Below are 23,764 nucleotides of genomic sequence, written 5' to 3'. Positions count from 1 at the left end.
GACCGCATAGTTCCCTTTTCTATCCTCTGACTATTTAGTGAAGACTGGCCTCCTTTGCTAAAACCTGTTTCATTCCTGTGTTTGTGACTTTCCTTTAACCTCACAGTCAATATATGTGGGGGGCTGCCTTTTCCTTTTGGGAATTTCTCTGAGGCAAGGTAAGGCTTCTATTTCTATCTTTAGGGGTAGTTAGCTCTTAGGCTGTGAAGAGGCGTCTAGGGAGAGTTAGGTACGCTCCACGGCTATTTCTAGTGTGTGTGATAGGAGTAGGGTTTGCGGTCAGCAGAGTTCCCACTTCCCCAGAGCTGGTCCCGATTACTAGTTTAACCATCAGGTCATTCCGGGTGCTCCTAACCACCAGGTCCATAACAGGAAACGCCACAGCTCATCATAAATTAAAAGAGCTATGGAGTTTTGCCCCCACTGTGCCCTGTCCTTCCCCAGCTCTACCAATTTTGGCAGAGATGGGAGAAAGTCACGTGAAAACTCCAAAAGTCGCAATGTTTCGTCACAGCTCCATGTAGAATTCTGGCATGATAGCGCCCTCAGAGTTCAGCACCATGATAAGTACTGGACTTTGGTATATGCATGCACATGTGCTGGACATATTCATTATACCAGACAACATCTAACATCTTATATACAGAAGAAAAGGATAGGATTCTAAAGTACTTTAAATATAACAATTAAAGATGAGCGAGCTCTAAAATGCTCGGATGCTCGTTGCTCGAACCGAGCAATTCTTAATGATTATAATGGGAGTCAATGGAAAAACCAAGCTTTTCCCGGCAGGCCCTACAAAGAGGTCTGGGGGCAGTGAAAATGTTCAAATGGATGGGAAAAGTGCTGAATGGAAAGAGAACAGCATGGGGAAGACCCCTGGAAGCATCTCCGACTCCCGGGTCGCTGCTGAAAAGAATGGAGTCACACTTTTACTCCACTTTAAGGACTGACAATAAAACATTCCAAACCGACGAGAAATTGCATTTTACAGGAAAAAAATGTTAAGAATCATTTTTTCCTCTATAATGTCATGTACATATGGCCAAATTTAAAAAGGATTAGAAAATTATAATTTAAGTAAACCAAAAAAGTTTTTTTTAATTAAAAATAGAAAATTTCAATTATATTTGTGAAGGAAACAAGAACTGCCAACAAATAGGGATTCAGATGCACCCTGTATTAGACATAAAGGAGGGCCTCACACACATTCTGTTCAAATTGTCATGTGTTGGTACTCCTAAGCTCATAAAGGCTATGCACTTTTGAGGGTTATACACTAAGGAAATGTACTTCAGACCACGGAATAGACTATGTGTGAGCAATATAATACCGATGAATATTTGAACAAGTTTTTTAATGCTTATATACCCCCGAAATCTACCCAAGAATATGTCAAAGTGTATGGATGAGCAATATAATAACGATACATTTTTAAACAAGTTTCTTAAGGGTTATACACCACTGAAAACTACCCAAGAATATGTAAAAGTCTATGAATGAGCAATATAATAACAGTGACATTTTGAACAAGTTTTTTGAGGGTTATATGCCAACAAAATCTACCCAAGAATATTTAAAAATGTATGGATAAGCAATATAATACTGATAAATGTTTGAACAAGTATTTTGAGGCTTGTATACCACCAATATACCACCCAAGAATATGTAAAAATCTATGGATGAGGGTTATATATCAACGAAATGTGCAAAAAACATATAATACTGTATGGCTGAGAAATGTAACCCAGCACAATTTTTAAAACTTTTTCTTCTAGTGTTATATATCACAAACATGTACCCCAGAACATGGAATGGTGTATGGGTAAGAAATGTAAACAAACAAGAAACATTTTGAAAAGCTTTTTTTGTAGTGTTATATACCACAAAAAAATAGCAGAAAGCACATAATACTCTATGGATGAGTAATCTAATCTAGACTTTTTTTTCAATGCTTTTTGTAAGTTTTACATACCATTGTAATGAAACAATAACCATTTTAAATTTTATTATCATTTTATTATTTTAAACTGTATGGATGAGTCATTGAATCCATAAAAAATTTTTTTAACATAAATATTTTGAAAGTGTACTTTATGTACTTATACACTCATAAAGGATTTGCAAAAAGTGCAAAGCCAGTAAAAATTTACAAGGGGGATCATCCATAGACCCCTAAACTTGTGAAGATCTGAGGTTGTGGGGTACAAAAATCACCTAGGCAGGTTAACAATGCAACTGTTTTATTCCATACATCCATGGTCATGCAACAAATCCAGGTAGATGACAAAAATACAATGTCCTCAGTCCACAAGTTCCCAATCTTAGATACCCACGGTCTCCCAACTTTTGGTTGGCCCACAGATTTCGTATCTCCAGCTGGTAGAGTGTGCAGTCACAGCCTATGTTCATCCAGGCGATGGATATCATGACCATAGCTCATGGATACCCCCCAGCCAACAATCAATCTCCAAAACTCCATAGACCATCCATCCCAGCTTTGATCCTCTCCCTTCGATGTCCCTCCAAAACTGCCTGATTCCAACTCTGTGTCTTTTTCTCCCGCCCCCTTAAGCATTTTTTCTTTAGCTCACAGAACAAAAGCATATTAGATCACCTGGGGATGATATGAGACCCCTCGTGGAGATGGCTCCCCGGGGTCTACTATCTCAATCCACACAATGGGCCTAGGCTGGTTGAACAATGGATTGATAGGATGATTGCTTTACATTTACCCTAAAGGCTGAGTCACACATAACGATATCTTTAACGATATCGTTGCAACGTCACGCTTTTGGTGACGTAGCAACGATCCCGCTAACGATCTCGTTATATGTGACAGCGACCAACGATCAGGCCCCTGCTGGGAGATCGTTGGTCGATGGGAATGATCAGGACTTTTTTTTGGTCGCTGATCGCCCGCTGTCATCGCTGGATCGGCGTGTGTGACGCCGATCAAGTGATGTGTTCACTTGTGACCAGGGTAAATATCGGGTTACTAAGCGCAGGGCCACGCTTAGTAACCCGATATTTACCCTGGTTACCATTGTAAAAGTTAAAAAAAACAGTACATACTCACATTCTGATGTCTGTCATGTCCCCCGGCGTCCACAGGGCTAAAACTGCTTTCGGCAAGAGCGTTGCTAATGCACGCGCTGCTGCCGAGAGCTTCCCTGCACTGACTGTGTCAGCGCCGGCCGTAAAGCAGAGCACAGCGGTGACGTCACCGCTGTTACTGCCGGCGCTGACACATTTAGTGCAGGGAAGCTCTCGGCAGCAGCGCGTGCATTAGCAACGCTGTTGCCGAAAGCAGTTTTAACCCTGTGGACACCGGTGGGGGACGTGACAGACATCAGAATGTGAGTATGTAGTGTTTGGTTTTTTTACTTTTACAATGGTAACCAGGGTAAATATCGGGTTACTAAGCGCGGCCCTGCACTTAGTAACCCGATGTTTACCCTGGTTACCCAGGTGCTGCAGGGGGACTTCGGCATCGTTGAAGACAGTTTCAACGATGCCAAAGTCGTTCCCCTGATCGTTGGTCGCTAGAGAGAGCTGTCTGTGTGACAGCTCCCCAGCGACCACACAACGACTTACCAATGATCACGGCCAGGTCGTATCACTGGTCGTGATCGTTGGTAGGTCGTTTAGTGTAACTCCAGCTTTAGCAGTTTCCTGTCTGGCCTTAGCTATACATAAGATCTAGCCTGCACGCCTTCCTCTGCTTACCATCACTGAATGTAAACATTGATTCACGAGGGTGAACTGACAAGCAAGCAAATCACTAATAAAACACAGCAGGAAAATATCTAATAAAACATAATATAACTGGTGCTCCATGCTGGAAAAAGTCTACATGCCATAGCGCTGTCCATCCGTCCTATAGTCTTTAGTAAGTGGCCATATCCTCACACCCTGAAAGGCAACAACTGTCGTTAAAATATTTTTAAAGTGTAGTTGCTGTACTCCTATACCCGAAAAGGCTTTGAACATAGTGCAAATCAAGTAAAAAAAATAAAAGCAGGGTAGTACAGTAATCCTCTTCAGGTGTCCCCTTTTTCTTCTCCTTCCTCTTGAGGCTGAGGGAACTGCCTCCACATGCTTCCTGGTTCCTGATTTCAAGATGATTGGGCTGTAAGTGACCAGGCTGCTAGTAGTGCCGGAGCCCCTGACATATAGAAATGAACAACAGCCCGCTGGGTCACCTGCACCATCGGCTTTTCACACATAGGAGATGGGGAACCTCAAGGATAGCACAATCTCTCAGGGGTGGTAGTAGCCATGTCTCGAGCCTCCTCAAGGAACCTCTCCCAGGCACATTCATTCTTCAAGAAGGGTTTATCATGCTTCCTTCCTTCTGGGATGACACCCACCGCATACCAGCGATGTTGCCCATCCATTTTGAGGAAAGTGACCATAGTTCCAGCCATCAGTTATTGCAGCCTTCGAGGCAACTGTTCCGTCTCTACTGCCCTATGGTTGAACAACATGTGATGACGGGTTACAAACTCTTCAGTGGACACCCTTCTTTGCTGACTGTCGTAACTACCACCCCCCCAGGATTCCAACTCTCATTACCTTTCAGATAGCAGGCCCTGATAACATTTGTCCAGACCTGGTCCTGGCTCACCTCCTCATCTCTTCCAGCCAGTATAGTCCCCACCTTCTGCTTACTAGTTCCTGAATCCTGGCTCTCCTATCTGCAGTCCACAAGAACCATAGAGGTAAAGGATGTGGTCTGGATTCGGGCCTTGGTGGGATATTGGCTGGATCAGAAACACAGGAGCTGCCACCTCTTCTTTTGTGCCAGCTTCCTCTGGCTCCGATATTCCTCCGGTCACTCCCTCGGGAGTCTCTCTGCTATCTTTGTCGCACACTAACCCCAAACCACATAATACTATGTGGCTGAGAAATGTAACCCTACTAAATTTTTAAATGCTTGTTATCAGTTTTATTTTATTTAAATTTACCCAGAACATGTAATACTATGTATGGTTGAGAAATGCAACCTTACAAAAAAAGTTAAAGCTTTTTTTCTTTCATTTTTTTAGATCGTGGTAAATGTACCCCAGACCATGGAATGGTGCATGGAAGAGAACTTTAATTCAACCAATTTTTTAACGTTGTTTTGCAGTGTTAGATAATATCACAGAAATTTACCCCAGACCTCGGAATTGTGAATGACTGAGAAATGTAATCCAGCTAATTTTTAAATGCTTTTTGGAGTGTTACAAATCACATAAATATACCACAGTACATATGAATCTGTATGGGAAATTTAAGACTGTACATTTTTTTTACACTTTTGTCAGTTTTATAGCTCACAGGAAATGTCCCTGTGACCATGGAATAGTGTATGGATGAGAACTGTAATACATCTTATCTTTTTAACGCTTTTTGGGATTGTTAGATATCACAGAAATGTACCACAAAACACGTGAAACTGTATGGCTGAGAAATTTAAGACTGCAAAAAAAAATTCTGATTTTGTTAGTTTTACAGACCACAGAAATATACTCCAATTTTTAAACGCGTTCCTGGAGTGTTATACACATATATATATATATATATATATATATATATATATATATATATATATATATATATATATATATATATATATATATATATATATATGTGTGTAATCCAGAAATTAGTCCAGGGAAATTTTTAAACAATATTTTAGATTGTTATATAGCACAAAAAAAGAACACATATCACGTAATACAGGTGCTTCTCACAAAATTAGAATATCATAGAAAAGTTAATTTATTTCAGTTCTTCAATACACAAAGTGAATCTCATCTATTATATAGAATCATTACAAAAAGAGTGGTCTATTTCAAGTAAGTGGACTTTTCTGAAAGCGGCTATATAAAATATGTGTACGGGGTAGTGTCTGTGTAAAACTGTTCCAAGCTGAATTTACGTGTCCCCAGGGAGCGCGGAACATCACGTTGGTCTAAGTGAGGAGTACCATGTGATCTTTCAGACATAATAGTGACGTCAGATGGGATGACGACGTATGGGTTCGTCACACAGAGTATTGCCGTCTATCATGAAAATTGTGGTCTTCTATGAAGCTTATCCTGTAATTATTCTACATGAAAACTGAGCACTTGTCAGATTTCTACATAGACTAAAGCTGACAGTTGAAGGTCTCAGTAATGGGAGACCTTGTGATGACTTTATCATTGAAGGGTACTCGTAATATATAGAAATACCTGGAATGAGCAACGCCTTAGCAGTACAGCCAGGCAGGTGGGGTACATAAGAGTATCCACCATAGATTTGTATGTACAAAATTGATTGTGTTTTACAAAATGATTTTTAAGAAATCATAACAAAATGCTGCCTAAAAAATCTGCAGTATAACTGGACTTGCATTATGGTTTTGAAATCTACAGGATTTTGTAGACAATCAACAGTGAATATGTAGTATTTCTGCACCAAAAACGACATGATTTAGTGCCGATTTTGCCACTGCTTATTCAGCTGCAGATTGGGATTGTAGACATACTTAAGAGACATGTAGACATGCTTAAAGAGCTTGTCCAAGATTAGAAATAAACTACAACTGTTGTTCAAAGACAGACTGTTTAACATTCTTTTGTGCACACGTTAGGAGTGAAAAGTAAGTGAAAAAAACAACTAAGAAGAATGAACAAATTAATTTTTTTGTTAAAACGATTTGCCATTCATATTGTGCAATAAGTTCTGTTTTCTGAGCTTATTTTAAACCAGGTTTTCCCAACTTCAGTCCTCGAGAGCCACCGACAGATCAGGATTTCTTTAGTATTGCAGCGGTGATGGAACTATTATTAAGACATCAGAAATTGCCGTAGGTTCTCACCTGTGCAACACTAAGGAAATCCTGACAACATGACTTGTTGATGGCTCTTGAGGACTGGAGTTGAGGAACACTGGTTTCAAAGCTCAGACAACCAAAAGATGACAAGCGTTTAAAAGAAGCAACAAGTATCTTCTCCAATCGTTCTCAATAGGTGAATTCCAGCAGAACGGATGTCATATTTGTATGACCGTTCACTATCGTCAGGCTGAATATCTAGTTTGCATTGAAATGTATTGTTATATACAAGTGACATATGGGTAATGTTTATGTAGAAGGATAGCAATTTATCTCTTTTGAGTAAAATATTTAATAGTAAACCCTGTATAATGGATGGAACATGAAATGGAAGCAGGATTTGTCCTAGGCAATGAATGCACAAGTTCCTGCGAATCTAAATATTATATAATAATAATTTTATTTATATAGCGCCAACATATTCCGCAGCGCTTTACAACTTATAGAGGGGACTTGTACAATAGACATTACAGCAAAACAGAAATCACAGTTCAAAACAGATACCAGGAGGAATGAGGGCCCTGCTCGCAAGCTTACAAACTATGAGGAAAAGGGGAGACACGAGAGGTGGATGGTAACAATTGCTTTAGTTATTTCGACCAGCCATAGTGTAAGGCCCGGGTGTTCATGTAAAGCTGCATGAACCAGTTAACAGCCTAAGTATGTAGCAGTACAGACACAGAGGCTATTGACTGCATAAAGTGTATGAGAACATGATGCGAGGAACCTGATTATGTTTTATTTTATTTTTTTTAATAGGCCACACAGGGATAGTTAGATTAATGCGTTGAGGCGGTAGGCCAGTCTGAACAAATGCGTTTTTAGGGCACGCTTAAAACTGTGGGGATTGGGGATTAATCGTATTAACCTAGGTAGTGCATTCCAAAGAATCGGCGCAGCACGTGTAAAGTCTTGGAGACGGGAGTGGGAGGTTCTGATTATTGAGGATGCTAACCTGAGGTCATTTGCGGAGCGGAGGGCACGGGTAGGTTGGTAGACTGAGACCAGAGAGGAGATGTAGGGTGGTGCTGAGCCATGGAGTGCTTTGTGGATGAGGGTAGTAGTTTTGTACTGGATTCTGGAGTGGATGGGTAGCCAGTGTAATGACTGGCACAAGGTAGAGGCATCGGTGTAACGGTTGGTGAGGAATATGATCCTGGCAGCAGCATTCACGACAGATTGGAGCGGGGAGAGTTTGGTAAGAGGGAGGCCGATTAGTAGAGAGTTACAATAGTCCAGACGAAAATGAATAAGTGAGACAGTAAGAGTTTTATATTAGTATTATATATATATTAGTATTATATATATTATATTAGTATTTATTCCAATCATTTTATGGGTACATCCCCAAGTATGTGAACAAAAAGGCAGCGGTTTATGCAGATGTGTACGTTCGCTGCATTAGTTATAAAAATTAATATATCCATGTCATGGATGTAACACAGTTAACGTAACTGACGTTTCAGTTCTGGCTGCCAAAAATGTTTATAGGCTTAAAAAGTATATGGCAACACAGCACAGGTTGGGAAAAAGTTCAATTTATTGGAAATGTGAAGCTACAGCGAGTTTTGTCAGACTGCCTGTAAACAAGTATAAATGGCTGATATAAAATCCCCTATGCAAACTTCCTCAAACAGCCAAACTTACAAGAGCAGATGTCTTGTGCCACCACAGATATAAGAACCTGTACGTTGTGTGCTTCCTTGTATCTGTACACAGTAACATCTACCATCAAAATAAAGGATTCTGCTTACAACCACCTTTGACACATCTTGTAGACAGTTTCACATTTACTAAGTATTCCCATCTTGTATGTTCATGGCACAACCATAGGATGAATTCCCATGCCACAAACTTCAACCACCTTTCCAGTGGTGCGTGTCAGGACCCTATTTTCAAAATAAATGTAAATCTTAATAGTGGGACTGATATTTACCGTGTATTTATGGTATAGGAAAAAGGGAACACATCCAGCACCTACATCAAATACTACGATATACGGTAAGTCAAATGGGTCCGCACCTGTATGTACAAGGGACGGGGTGCTCACCAAAAAAAGCATAGGATACTAGTTCATGAAAAAGAGAAAAAATTGTGCAAATGGAAACACCACCTGTTCTTGAGCTTATTGTCCAAGTGCCCTCTGTAAAGCCATAACCCATTTCAGTCTGGTGAAAACAAGTTATCACACTTTCCAGCAGCCCCATAGGGAATGCTCTGTGTGCCCTTCCACAGTCTAGGTGGGAGATAATGAGGGTATGCTCTAATATTTTTGTCGCCTCAAGGCTGAGGAAAAGACTGATTTTGATTTTAGAAATGTTCTTAAGTTAAGGGCAGCAGGAGGTAGTAAAGGTTTGGGGATAGTAATGGTGGAGACCACTGGTTTGAAGAACAGAGTAAAAGCAAAGGTTTCACCAAGACAGAGGGTTTGTGAGACAGAGAAAAGTGTGAACTCATTAGCCGTGATAGAGTTATTGAGTGAGATTGGGGAAAGATAATGACTTCAGCTGGGACTTTGAGTGGCTTCAGGCTGAAGGTATTGATGAAGAGTAGAGAGTTCCAAGACAGAGCCTTGAGGGACTCCAACAAAGAAAGGATGGGATGAAGAAGAGGTGGCATGTGAAAGGGATACAATAAATATTCACCAGGTCTGAGACGCCGACAGGATTTGTATTTGTACTAGAACATGATTGACTGTAGCAAAGGTAAAGGACAGGTACCAGATGCTAAGTGTGAGCCTAGTTCTTTAGATCCATTTGTTCCGGGTTGTCCAGCGAAAACACATTATCCGCTATCTTTAGGATAGGTGATAACTTCCTAATCAGTGGGGATCCAATTGCTGGGACCCTCACTCAACAGCAGAATGGGAAATATTTATCCCTGTTAAAATGGAGAGACAATGCACATGCTTGACTGGTGCTATATTTATTCCCAATGTGGCTGTACTTAATTTTTTTTTTGGCAACCCCATAGAGAATGAATGTATGAGGTAGGTATCCGGCCTGCTGCTAAATTTTGTAGTGGGGATAAAAGTTCCCTATTGGGGATACAAATTTGTCACTTTGCTGAACCGTTCTCGTCTCAGCACTAAGACTCCCACCGATCGGCAAGTTATCACCTATCCAGGTAACAACTGGATTGCACATCTGATTAATGGCCATGTCCTGCACTAGTTTCCAAAAAATTAAATATAACTTACTATTCACTGGGGGTCTGACTGCTGAAAACCACTGCTATGTCCAGAACGGGGCTCTAGATCCCAGGAACCCATCTCTGTAGACCTTCCTATTAAATGGAGTAAAGACGCGCATGCTTGACTTTCGCTCCATCCAATGTTGATGAGACTGGCGGAGATAACCCAGTACAGTGCTCCGCTATTTATGGGAGTCCCATAAATAATGAATAGCGTGGGGGGTTGATCATTTGCAGCTCATGCTTCATGCAATATGGGGCTCTGAAGAGCGCTGTTCTCAGGGTTCCTGACCCCAGTTCTTGAGATTATTGGAGGTCCCAGCAATTGGATCCACAGTGATCAGTAAATGATCCCCTAACATATGGGTAGGCGATAACATAGCATTTTGGGAATAAGTCTTTAATATTCAATTTACAATACATAGTTTACTTATTAGTGATGCTTAGAAATTTACTACTAACTGGCATTTTCTCAGAATATGTTCTTACTGTTTTTGCAAGGGAAACCTCCTTCGCAGGTAAAAAGATAGATTGTGAACACAGGACAGGAAGTGGCCAGAGATAATGGTGTGCAATTCTTTCTAAATAAATTCACTATTGCTATCTTTGCTATCAAAGGTCTGAGCAAATCTCATGAATGAATGAATGAAAAATGGTCTCCTACAGAAATTGTCCAATTAAAAAAAGATGAACAGAATTCACATAGTTGCAACTGGATGTCAATTTGCCAGGACTGTCCAAAATTTTCAGAAACAGTCTAAACAAGTTCTGCCAATTCCGGTCCAAAAAGGGGCAGTGTTTATGCAAACCCCATTTAGTTGTTCCCAAAGTTGTCCTATGGGGTGGAATGTACCTAGTTTACTAATTTGGTAAATATGTAACCATTGTGTATTAGTGTATGATGTTATAGTTTATGACGTCACAGAAAATGTAGGTAAAGGAGCGGTGTGTTCTGGAGAGTTTCATTGAATGTCCTTGTCTTACATAGCAATATATTCAGGAGTGCTGTAAACAGATTATCATCATTCGTATCAATCTCTGTATCCAAATTAATTTCCCCATCTAGGACACTGTAAGATAGCGCTTACTGCATGTGTTAGGGACACTCGCTTAGCAACGGGACTCAGTCACACAAGCATGTTTTCTCACAAAAACAGTCCATGCGGTTTATTATGCAGTCATAAACCGGGTTATGCACAGTTCATTATATACTTCATAGAACACAATAGGCACCAACAGATGACATTTAGTTGTGCTTTAACTTAGCTACTTCTTATACGGCTTTAACTCACAGTTCACTAAACATGCTGGACCTCTCACTTTGTCCAGTTACCATGGGTGACTGTACGCCGAACAGTTCATCAATATCCATGGAACACAACAAGCACCAACAGTCTGTTCCACTGGCAGACACTTATCTGCCGTTATCATAGCCCCCTTCCTGGGTGTTACCTTTCTGGAGCTCCTGCTCCACATGCTGATCTCCTGTCAGTCCTCTCTCTCAGGGAAGCTGCCGACTTGAAGTCACCATCCCGGACAATGCCTTGCTCACTAGGCCACCTAACAGTCCAGATCCTCAGACGGGCTGTAGCTCCCCCAGTGCAGTGCCATTGCGGACTCTGCATCCACTCCTTCCCATGTGCTCTTCAGGAATCCTTCTCCTAGGACTTCCAACACAGGTTGTGCTATTCAGGAAGCCTACTCCCAGGACTTCCAACACAGGACACTGCGTGTGCTGTTCAGGACGTCCATCCCATCCTGGGACCATCCGACACAAGTCTCTCAGTGCGCTTAGCAGGGATCCGATCCTACTCCCAGGATCTCCCAACACACAGGTCTTCAGATCCCCTGCCTCACAGTGCGCTATTCAGGGATCCAGTCCACACTCAGGACCTCCCAACACACAAGCCATCCAGGATCTACACAGTCTCCATTACAGAGACCATTTAGGTCCATACACAGGAACCAATACAGACTCCATTGCAGGAACCACTACTGACCATGTGACCACACCATGGTCACATTATGTAGTTGAAACCACTTCCACAGGTGGGAGGTGTGTGTGTGGCTAGTCCAACCCGCCCAGCTCTCAAACTAGTCCAGTAAGCCTCCCTTGACTACTATACAAACACTTGTGGGACTACAGGTCCCAGAACAACAACATTACTTCAGGCTTACAGCGCAGACTCCCTCTGCAACACATATCGGCCATTTACAATTCTGCCAGTCACTGTTTCACCATCATTATAACCACAGATGCATGGTTATATAACTCCATGCATATCCTGAAGAGCACACACAGTGCCCCCTAGCTGCATCAGGGGTCACTGCATCACATACCTCCCCCTGTTCAAACTTTTGGGGTTGAACACCTGTTATACACCCGAGGTCTCGAGACAGGTCACGTACGTTAACTTGCCCTACCATTCGAGAGAACCATCTCAGTCGGTTTTGAGCATAACATCACACCATTTTTAGGTTTTCCCTGCCCCCAGCGTTCAACATGTAGGCCTTGACTTTGGCCCCTAAGTCACAGTCTGTCTGTGTCACCATATCTTTAGTCACCACACTTTCCAAGTGTGTCCCTTCACGTGACCTTTCTTTCCATGGCCGCCACCCACGGTTATTGCGGTCATGCGTCCACCGTCCAGTCTAGCCTAGTGACTGATCTGAGTCTGACCCTGCATTACTATGTCTGCTACAGGAACTACTGTCCAAGTCCCTTAGCTTTGTATCGGGAGTAGAACTGCCACTTTCAGAAACTCAACCTCCTTGTCTCTCTGAACGTCTTTGGCGGTTAGCCATTCCATTATTTGGAGGGTCCCTCTTCTTCCCTTTTCCTTGGGTTGAAGGCGGCCACCACCTTATGTTCTGCAGATGTTTATTAACCTGCAGTCGGTAAAGTCTTAGCTGCTCTATTTCTTTCAGGTACGCCACGCGATACCCCCGGAGCATCCGGATATTCCCAAGACTCTCCATGGACCCGACAACAAGAAATGGAACCATCCCATCTTCACCCCCGACCTGGGCCTCCTCATCAGCCAGAATCCTCAGTCTCTTCACACCGGATCTATGCACCATCTCCTGCGCTACTTTCCCAAATCTTCCGATGACCTACCCCACCAAATTTCTGGGTACTTGCACTGTCTTCCACCAAGCCCAGCCGACTTTGAGCTTTTCTTGCATGCTCCAGACATCGAGCAGCTTCCTCATTCCTCAACAGGATCATCTGTTTTGTGTTTAGGAATTGTAGGTGCATATCCCTCAGGATAGCTACCCGTTTCACTGTGACTTCCTTAGATGACAGTATCACCAACTGATTCGTCTCTGGTGCACAGTGCACACTACATTCTTCTACTGCCTTTTTAAAGGCCTCATGCACACCCTCACTGGTACATGCATCCCGCATGTCCTCGGGTATCTCTATCACGCACTTGAAGAGCAAGGTCTCACTCCCTTCATGGACCGAGGCCTCCCGTTTTCCCCTTGGACATTTCTATCAAGACCTCTGCCACGACCAGGTGACTGTCTTGTTCTGCTCCTAGTGTGGACTCCTCCCTCCACAGGTCCTGTGCGTACCATTTTTGAACCATTTTTTAGGCATTTATATGTACATATTTGGTTGTTCATTTTTCTAAGCTTTGATATGGCTTCATTTTCATTTTCATTGGTATGCCTTTTTCATTGGACATAATCCATTTGTTCACCATGTGATTTGGGTCTTGACGCCACTATTTTGCACAGTTATTATGCACCTTACTACTATTAGGAGGATATGTGGTATTGCAATATTTGACACCATTATATCTGGTGCATGGAGCAGTTATTCATTATTATTTCTGTGCTCTATTTGTGTATTTAGGCTATTATAGACAATTTAGTGTGGGAAGCACGTACGTTGTGGGTTGTCATTTTCCCTACCTTGGGCTATGACTTACATACATATATGGGCATGTTGTTTGCACAATTGCATTTTTAAGTGTTTTTAACTGTTTTGTGTTGTTGTTTTTGTGTGCACATGTGTGCAAATTTTGAGGTTTTTTGTCTATTTAATAAAAATTATTCTATATTATATAATGTATAGAGGTGTTCCTATTTTTGTGGGCATGATCTTTTCTCTTTTTGGTTCATGTTTCATTACATGCCCTCAGTGAACCCTCTGCTTTTTGTGGTGCCCTCCACTCATTCATTTCTTCCTTAGTGTGGACTCCTCCTCATCTTTACACTCTTCTGCATGAGCCTTCACCAAGATGGGCATTGGCAGCTCTGCCTCATTACCACTCTGGCACTGCTGCTGTAAGTCTGCGACCACCATCTTCTCCTCTGGCAGAGGACCTCTTAATGCTTCTCTGAGCACTTCCACATCTTCCCTTAAAGGGAACCTGTCACCTGAATTTGGCGGGACCAGTTTTGGGTCATATGGGCGGGGTTTTCGGGTGTTTGATTCACCCTTTCCTTACCCGCTGGCTGCATGCTGGCCGCAATATTGGATTGAAGTTCATTCTCTGTCCTCCGGAGTACACGCCTGCGCAAGGCAATATTGCCTTGCGCAGGCGTGTACTCCAGACAACTTCTTTGTGGCCCTTGCTCCTCTGGCGATGGGAGGTCTTGCCCTTCTTGTGGGGCGCTTCTTTACTGTACACCCTTACTTTCTCAGAGTCACAGTCACCCCCGGAGTCTGTGTGACACCCCACAGTATGGTGAACCCTCAAGTCACTCTCTAACCGGGTGTCAGCTCCACTTTGTTTAACTACCACATCAGCCATACTGTCGCACACTTCAGGGGACCTCAGGTCAGTAAGTTAGGCAGACACATCCTTTCCTCTGGTCACCCGTATGCCTGACCCATCAGTTTTGGGAGGTGTTACTGCCACCGTCATGTCACTAAGTTGGGCCCGACCACCATTTTCCTTGGTCATGTCTACCTTAGGGCTATCAACTCTAGGGGGTGCATTCGTCACATTACTACCTCCAATACACATTATTTCTACCGAGATTTTCTCTTTTATCCACCAATCCCATAGGGCTTCCAAGTACCACCCTATGACCATCCGGTATACTAAGTCCAGGACTACGTCACTTCCTGGTACATGGACCCTTCAGGCGCGTCAACGGTAGGCTGTCAAATGTCCTTTAACATCCCCACTGGATGTTCACTCTTGACCCATTTCTGGGTGACACAGAACGTTCAGGAGGGATCCTCAGCAAAGACACTCTACTCCCCGGGTCTATCAGCCCCATCACAATTTTCCCATCTAGCCAGAAGGGACAGTGTTGTTATGCCTCATTGGCCGCCACCCCTTTCTGGAACTCCACCCCCTTTTGGGCCATTATCCCTGTTAGGGTTACCACCCCCTTTTGGTATTCCACCCCTTTTTGAGCAACTATCCTTGTTCAGGTTACTGCCCTTTTGGGACTCCACCCCCTTTTGGACAACTATCCCTGTTCGGGTTACTCCCCCTTTTAGGGACACCACCCTTTTAGGGATGCCACCCTTTCCCTGGGGTACACCTTGTGGACTCCCCACATGTTGTGAACTATACTTCTTGGCTCCCTCTTGTGGTCACTAGCGGTATGGCACTTGGATTGCCTTTCCCCAGGTTGGTACTCACCTGGTTCGTTAGGCCTTGGGTGTTCCTATTTAGACTTCCTGGAAACTCAGTCTAGTGCCTGGAATCGATGTAATCAGTCTATGTCTGTTTTCTCCTGTTTCCTGGTCTCCTGATTTTTGCAAGATAAGCTAAGTTCTGCTTTCTTATTTTTGTTTATTTGCATTGCTCTCATTTTTGTCCAGCTTGTTCAAAATGTGATTCCTGAATTTGCTGGAAGCTCAAGGGGGCTGATATTCTCCCCCCACACCGTTAGTCGGTGCGGGGGTTCTTGGATATTCAGCGTGGATATTTTTGTAGGGTTTTTGCTGACCGCATAAGTCCGCTTCCTATTTTCTGCTATTAATTAGTGGGCCTCTCTTTGCTGCATCTAGTTCATTCTTACGTTTGTCTTTTCTTCTTACCTCACCGTTATTATTTGTTGGGGGCTTGTATTATAACTTTGGGGTACTTTTCTCTTGAGGCAAGTGAGGTCTTATTTTCTCTGAAAGGGTTAGTTAGTTCTCCGGCTGGTGCGAGACGTCTAGAATCAACGTAGGTACGTTCCCCGGCTGCTTCTAGTTGTTGTGCTAGGATCAGGTATGCGGTCAGCCAAGTTACCACCTCCCTATGAGCTGGTTTTTGTGTTTGCGGACTTAGCTGTAACTCCTGAGATCCTCTACCACTAGGATCATAACACCCACAGTACTCTCAGGGACCAGTTCGCACTGTACAAAAAAAAAATATATATATACTGTATACATGTCTCTTTGGGTCGGCACTGGCCCTTTAAGAGTCTGCACGATTTGGACCAATGTCCTTTCATGATACCTCACCAGCTCCTGCTTACGCTACCACAGCACCTGCTGCAGTCACAGACCACCGGCACCTCCGGCTGCCGATCACAAGCTGCTGCTGCTGCCACTGCAGCTCCGGCTGCTGCAGAACATCTTGCTGCAACTGCAGCTCCTTTCCACAAGGCCCTGCATGGCTCCACCGCAGACTTTGTGGACCCGCCGATCCACAGCAAAACTTCGTAACCCCGCCAAGTTACAGCCAGACGCTTGTCAGCTTCTTGGACCCGCCGATCCACAGCAAACTTCGTAACCCCGCCGAATTACAGCAATCATGTACACACGTGCTTCCTGGACCGTTGCCCGTAGTCTAGCACCATATGCAAGACAGCGCTTACTGCATGTGTTGGGGACACTCGCTTAGCAACGGGACTCAGTCACACAGGCACATTTTTCTCACAAAAACAGTCCATGCGGTTTATTGTGCAGTCATAAACCAGGTTATGCACAGTTCATTATATACTTCATGGAACACAATAGACACCAAAAGTTGAGGCTTTAACTTAGCTACTTCTTATGCGGCTTTAACACACAGTTCACTAAACATGCTGGACCTCTCACTTTGTCCAGTTACCATGGGTGACCGTACGCCGAACAGTTCATCAATATCCATGGAACACAACAAGCACCAACAGTCTGTTCCACTGGCAGACACTTCTCTGCCGTTATCATAGCCCCCTTCCTGGGTGTTACCTTTCTGGAGCTCCTGCTCCACACGCTGACCTCCTGTCAGTCCTCTCTCTCAGGGAAGCAGCCCACCTGGGATTAACATCCCAAACAATGCCTTGCTCCCTAGGCCACCTGACAGTCCAGATCCTCAGATGGGCTGTAGCTCCTCCAGTGCAGTGCCGTTGCGGACTCTGCATCCACTCCTTCCCATGTGCTCTTCAGGAATCCTTCTCCTAGGACTTCCAACACAGGTTGGGCTATTCAGGAAGCCTACTCCCAGGACTTCCAACACAGGACACTGCGTGTGCTGTTCAGGACGTCTGTCCCCACCTGGGACCGTCCAACACACAAGTCTCTCAGTGCGCTTAACAGGGATCCGATCCTACTCCTAGGATCTCCCAACATACAGGTCTTCAGATCCACAGCCTCACAGTGCGCTATTCAGGAATCCAGTCCACACTCAGGACCTCCCAACATACAAGCCGTCCAGGATCTACACAGTCTTCATTACAGAAACCATTCAGGTCCATACACATGAACGACTGCATACTCCATTGCAGGAACCACTACTGACCATGTGACCACACGATGGTCACATTATGTAGTTGAAACCACTCCCACAGGTGGGAGGTGTGTGTGTGGCTAGTCCAACCCACACAGCTCTCGAACTAGCCCAGTAAGCCTCCCTTGACTACTATACAAACACTTGTGAGACTACAGGTCCCAGAACAACAACATTACTTCAAGCTTATACCCACAGACTCCCTCTGCGACACATATCGGCCATTTACAATTCTGCCAGTCACTGTTTCACCATCATTATAACCACAGATACGCCTCCATGTATATCCTGAGGAGCACACACAGCGCCCCCTAGCTGCAACAGGGGTCACTGTATCATAACACATACACAGAAAATGTCAGAAAATGCCAATGTGTTTATTAGTATAACTAATGTATTGAGGAATTAAGCCGGATACCTGGAGGAAACCCACATAAACACGGGATAAACACATAATCTCTGTACAGATATTGTTCTTAGATTTGAACTCGGATTCCCAATGCTGCAAGGCTACGATATAACCCACTGCAAAAAAATCAGATATCAAGCATTCAGTTCAGAATTCACATGGAAACCTTAATATGTACATAAGTTTACCATTACATTAAAATGTTCTCTTTACTCAAACATGGTCTATGGGTGCAAGGTGAACTCTAATTGCCATATTTCCAGTATCACCAAAATGTAGACTGTAAGATTTTTGCATTATTGATCCTCTGCCAGCAAGGTCACACACCCCTTGTGTATACTCAGCATGTCTCTCCAACACATTCCAGCATGCTGTGCATGTTACGTCAAGTCCTGACATGCCTGTTCAGCCACCATGTAGAACTAGGTGCAACAACGTGAACTTGGCCACTTGTGGGTTGATAGAATGGGAGGACATACTGGTCCTGTTTAACCTGTCCGGTGACCTATATCTAGTCAGGACCCAGAGTGCTGGGAGTTATATTATTCCAGCTCAGCAATCTCAGGAATGCCACTATGCCCAGGTAACATCTTGCAGGAAATAATATGATTAGAAATTTTATATTAGCTGGTTCACCATTAGTGTTGAGCATTCCGATACCGCAAGTATCGGGTATCGGCCGATACTTGCGGTATCGGAATTCCGATACCGAGATCCGATACTTTTGTGGTATCAGGATTAATATCAATGTGTAAAAGAAAGAATTAAAATAAAAAATAGGGATATACTCACCTCTCCGGCGGCCCCTGGACTTTACCGCTGTAACCGGGAGCCGTTGTACCTAAGAATGCGCGCTTGAAAGACCTTAGATGACGTCACGGCGCTCTGATTGGTCCGTAGCGGTCTCGCGACCAATCAGAAGCTGCGGACGTCTTCTAAAGTATTTCAAGCGCTTGAAAGACCTTAGGTGACGTCACGGCTTTGTGATTGGTCGCGTAGCGGTCACGCGACCGCTACGGACCAATCAGAGCGCCGTGACGTCATCTAAGGCCCTTCAAGCGCGCATTCTTAGGTACAACGGCTCCCGGTTACGGCGGTAAAGTCCAGGGCGCGTCAGAGGGTGAGTATATCCCTATTTTTTATTTTAATTCTTTCTTTTACACATTGATATGGATCCCAGGGCCTGAAGGAGAGTTTCCTCTCCTTCAGACCATGGGAACCATACAGGATACCGTCCGATACTTGGTGTCCCATTGACTTGTATTGGTATCGGGTATCGGTATCGGATTAGATCCGATACTTTGCCGGTATCGGCCGATACTTTCCGACGGTATCGCTCAACACTATTCACCATTAAAAAAGAATAATGTTTGCTAATGAACACGCATTTCTCAATTGAGAGATGGCCATATTATTCCACTATAGACGGTATTATGACTTGTCACTATCACTCAATAACCAAGATGTAACATACGTGCAATGTATAGACGGGGGGGAGGCGGGGGTTTAATATTGGTGTCCCACCATCTACACTTCAGCAATATTTGATGGCCACTGTGTGTGCAGACAACCATCATTCATTAATGAAGGGGTGCGGAGGAGGTTAGTAGAGTGCCCAGCTTGCAATGGGTATATGTTGTACCCACATAAATATAGGAAAGAGAGTCTATGGTGAAAGAGTGATTTCTGGGGTCCCCACTCAGAGATGGTAAAAGAAATGAAGACACATATGGGAAGCGTTTCAGAATAACTTTAAATCATATAGAGGCAACAAGCTTGATGGTTGCAAATGTTCACAAAAGGGATGATAGCTTGGACAGATGTTCGGTAGATTAGCATAAACATCAACGGAGTCCTCAGCAGTTCCTCTGGTGCAACGGTCCATAAAACCTTCATCACAGCAAACATCCTCTAAGTCTAGGCCACGTTCACACTTTCAGTATTTGGTCAGTATTTTACCTCCGTATCTGTAAGCCAAAACCAGGAGGGTGATAAATACAGAAGTGGTGACGCGTTTCTATTATACTTTTCCTCTGATTGTTCCTCTGCTGGTTTTAGATAATAAAATATGATGTAAAATGCTGACCAAATACTAAACGTGTGAAAGTGGCGTAAGGTTCAATTCCGCTCTCTTATGCATAGATAATACAGTTTTAGACATGGTAAACACATTTGGTTGTGTATGATATCTTTTGTAACTGTAAACTTTTCAAAAATGGCAAAAAAACAATTTGTTGTTTAACCACCAGGTTTAGTGAACATTTCCATTCCAATCATAACATGACAACGGGTATCCGTGACTCCTGTGATCTCTAATGAAAGATCCCTTATCTCACCTCATGTCACCCCCGAGATAACGGCCGCCTCCCCCTTCTCCTGTAGCAAGAGAATAACCCTATTAAAACACACGACAAATCAGGTTGGATTAATTGGCCACAGCAGCCGTTTATTAACATTTAAACATACAACAATATTGGAACAATAAACCCCGGAAGTGGATGATCCTCGAAGCCCGAAACATATATTGAACATTTTCCAGCCAAACGTCCCACCTATTTTGGCCTTATATCCGCCTTACCCCCAGCAGCTATGCACCAGCTCGGAGGCAAACTCCACCCGCCAGGCCAAAACCGCACACCTGTTTGTGGTTCCCCTAATAATCCCTTCCATGGGATTATCTATACCCCTTTGACCATTTGAAATCACTCCGGGGAGTCCAGGACCTATTGAGATCCCCCCCATCAATCCGCCATTTTCCACTTCCACCAACTTCGAGGACCACCACCCCCTGCCACAAACATAAATGTTCTAAACCCTTAAGGCCCCGTCTCACATAGCGATTTACCAACGATCACGAGCAGCGATACGACCTGGTCGTGATCGTTGGTAAGTCGCTGTGTGGTCGCTGGGGAGCTGTCACACAGACAGCTCTCTCCAGCGACCAACGATCAGGGGAACGACTTCGGCATCGTTGAAACTGTCTTCAACGATGCCGAAGTCCCCCTGCAGCACCCGGGTAACCAGGGTAAACATCGGGTTACTAAGCGCAGGGCCGCGCTTAGTAACCCGATGTTTACCCTGGTTACCAAAAAAAACAAACAGTACATACTCACCATCTGATGTCCGTCAGGTCCCTTGCCGTCCGCTTCCTGCTCTGACTGAGCCGCCGTACAGTGAGAGCAGAGCGCAGCGGTGACGTCACTGCTGTGCTGTGCTCTCACTGTACGGCCGGATCTCAGTCAGAGCAGGAAGCAGACGGCAAGGGACCTGACGGACATCAGATGGTGAGTATGTACTGTTTGTTTTTTTGGTAACCAGGGTAAACATCGGGTTACTAAGCGCGGCCCTGCGCTTAGTAACCCGATGTTTACCCTGGTTACCAGTGAAGACATCGCTGGATCGGTGTCACACACACCGATTCAGCGATGTCAGCGGGACCTCAACGACCAAAAAAAGGTCTAGGCCATTCCGACACGACCAGCGATCTCACTGCAGGGGCCTGATCGCTGGTACGTGTCACACATAGCGAGATTGCTACTGAGGTCGCTGTTGCGTCACAAAACTTGTGACTCAGCAGCGATCTCGCTAGCGATCTCGCTATGTGAGACGGGGCCTTTAGACATTTATGTCCCTCCACAGTTTCAAAGCTGTTTCGATGCCTTCTTGGATCGCCAAACACCACATATCGGTACCAACCGCATTCAGATGCACCCCATCCAACCTCCAGTAACCTCCCGTACCGGACTCCAAATTTATGTGCCGCACCACTATCGCTCTGTTCCTTGCCATGAAACGCGAAACAGCTTTGTTCACCTTGATCCTCGCTTTGTTCACCCCTTCCAGTGACCTAGCAAACCTTCCGTGGGACGATGTCCGACCAAACCACCAAAACCTTGGGAAACATTGCCCACAACCTTAACGTGTCGAACTTAATGTCTTTTATAAGTTCTCTACACGGCCTCTTTCCCAAGTCATTACCCCCCAAGTGGATAACAAAAATTTGTGGGACCTGATCCCAGCGCACAAAACGATGAAACTCGGGTAAAAATTGACTCCAAGTCATCCCCCTTTTTCCAATCCACCTCAGTGTTGCCACGTCACGCGAAAAACCCAATTGCCGGCCATCCGGATGAACCGCTGCCCTCTGCGCCGCCCAAAACACGAACGAGTGTCCCATAATCCAAACCAGCCTTTTGTCGTGTTCTGTAAGAGAATAAACAATAACATCGATCAATTCAAGAAAAACCCCCCAAATACTTGAACCATGAAGTTAAACCAAACCCGGGCGAACATAAGACCGGAATCTCTCCGATTCCCACCGCCCAATTCTTTTAACCACCTCATCCCCCAATCCTCTCCTGGCTGCTTCCGTTGCAGCCCCTATACGAAATGAATGCCCACTGTACTTTGCTGGTGAAATTCCCCCCATCTCCAAACACTTCCGAAATATTGAAACAAATTGAAAACGCGACAAGAAAGAACCATCTGCATGAACCAACAGTGGGTCGGATAATACACCCCCTCTTCTCATTAACTTATCCACGCAGGTTACCGGGCACAATGGACAATTTGGAACTTCGAATAACACTAATTTCCAACCTTTCCCGGTAACGTCCGTTTTCGACGACCGAATGAACACAACCCACCCTGTCTGACGTAACATCCACGTCTTCCCTCCGTAAAACCCCTCCCTTGCATCTGGAAGGGCTAACCAACTCCCCCAGGCGAAATGCCCCAAAAAACGCCAATGAGAAAGCCGCTTGAAATAACATCAAGTCCCAATCCGAAAAGCAAACAACCCGTAAATGCCTTTCAATTGTTAACAGCACTTCGAAGGAGACCGGTCGTCTGCCGTCCAACGACTTCTGCCCTTTTTTCCAGCCCTTTACTATTTGCGTCACCAAAAATGATTTTGTCTCGTCCCGCAAACCTCTAGCCTTGAAACCAAACGCTAGACCAGCTAGGAACTTACTCACTTTGGACACGGACCAACCCGATTCCCACACATGCCCTACTAGCAACAACAACCTATTCTCATCGTCCATCCCAGACCCGTAGGACACCTTCCAATTTTCCCATGTACTCCAAGCCTGGTCATACTGCAACCAAGACCTATCTGATAACGATCTAGTGAACAACTCCCTTATGGCCCGAAGGGCAGGATCCACAGTTCCGCTGGACAATCCCGGCCCGCTGAATCCAAGTAAGGTCTCGGCCCCTGAGACTGATGCCATTGTGAATGGAAAAGGACATCATCAGCATTAATAGGCACAGTTGCCCTACAATCCACTACAATCCACAAATTAAACTTTAGGCCCAAGAAAACCAGATGCTGCAGTATCCTGACGACTTCTAGAGATGCCGCAGATAACGTATTGATGGCTTCCACAACACCCGCATGCTCACAAGAAAAACGGATTTTTTTATTCATCACCATCTCGCCCCAAACTGACAACGCCACTACTCGAGGAAATAACTGAAGCAAAACCCGGTTTTGTAACAAACCTTGTTCACGCCACCTGGGTGGCCACTCCGCCACTAACCCCTGACCGCGATACTGCAAACTGAAACCACGCATTTCAATCACGTTAATGAAAAAACCTAAGTCCACCACATTCTCAA

Source organism: Ranitomeya variabilis, chromosome 5 (assembly GCF_051348905.1).
Source record: "Ranitomeya variabilis isolate aRanVar5 chromosome 5, aRanVar5.hap1, whole genome shotgun sequence".
In the NCBI taxonomy this organism is placed as follows: domain Eukaryota; kingdom Metazoa; phylum Chordata; class Amphibia; order Anura; family Dendrobatidae; genus Ranitomeya; species Ranitomeya variabilis.
This window is presented reverse-complemented; position numbering follows the sequence as displayed.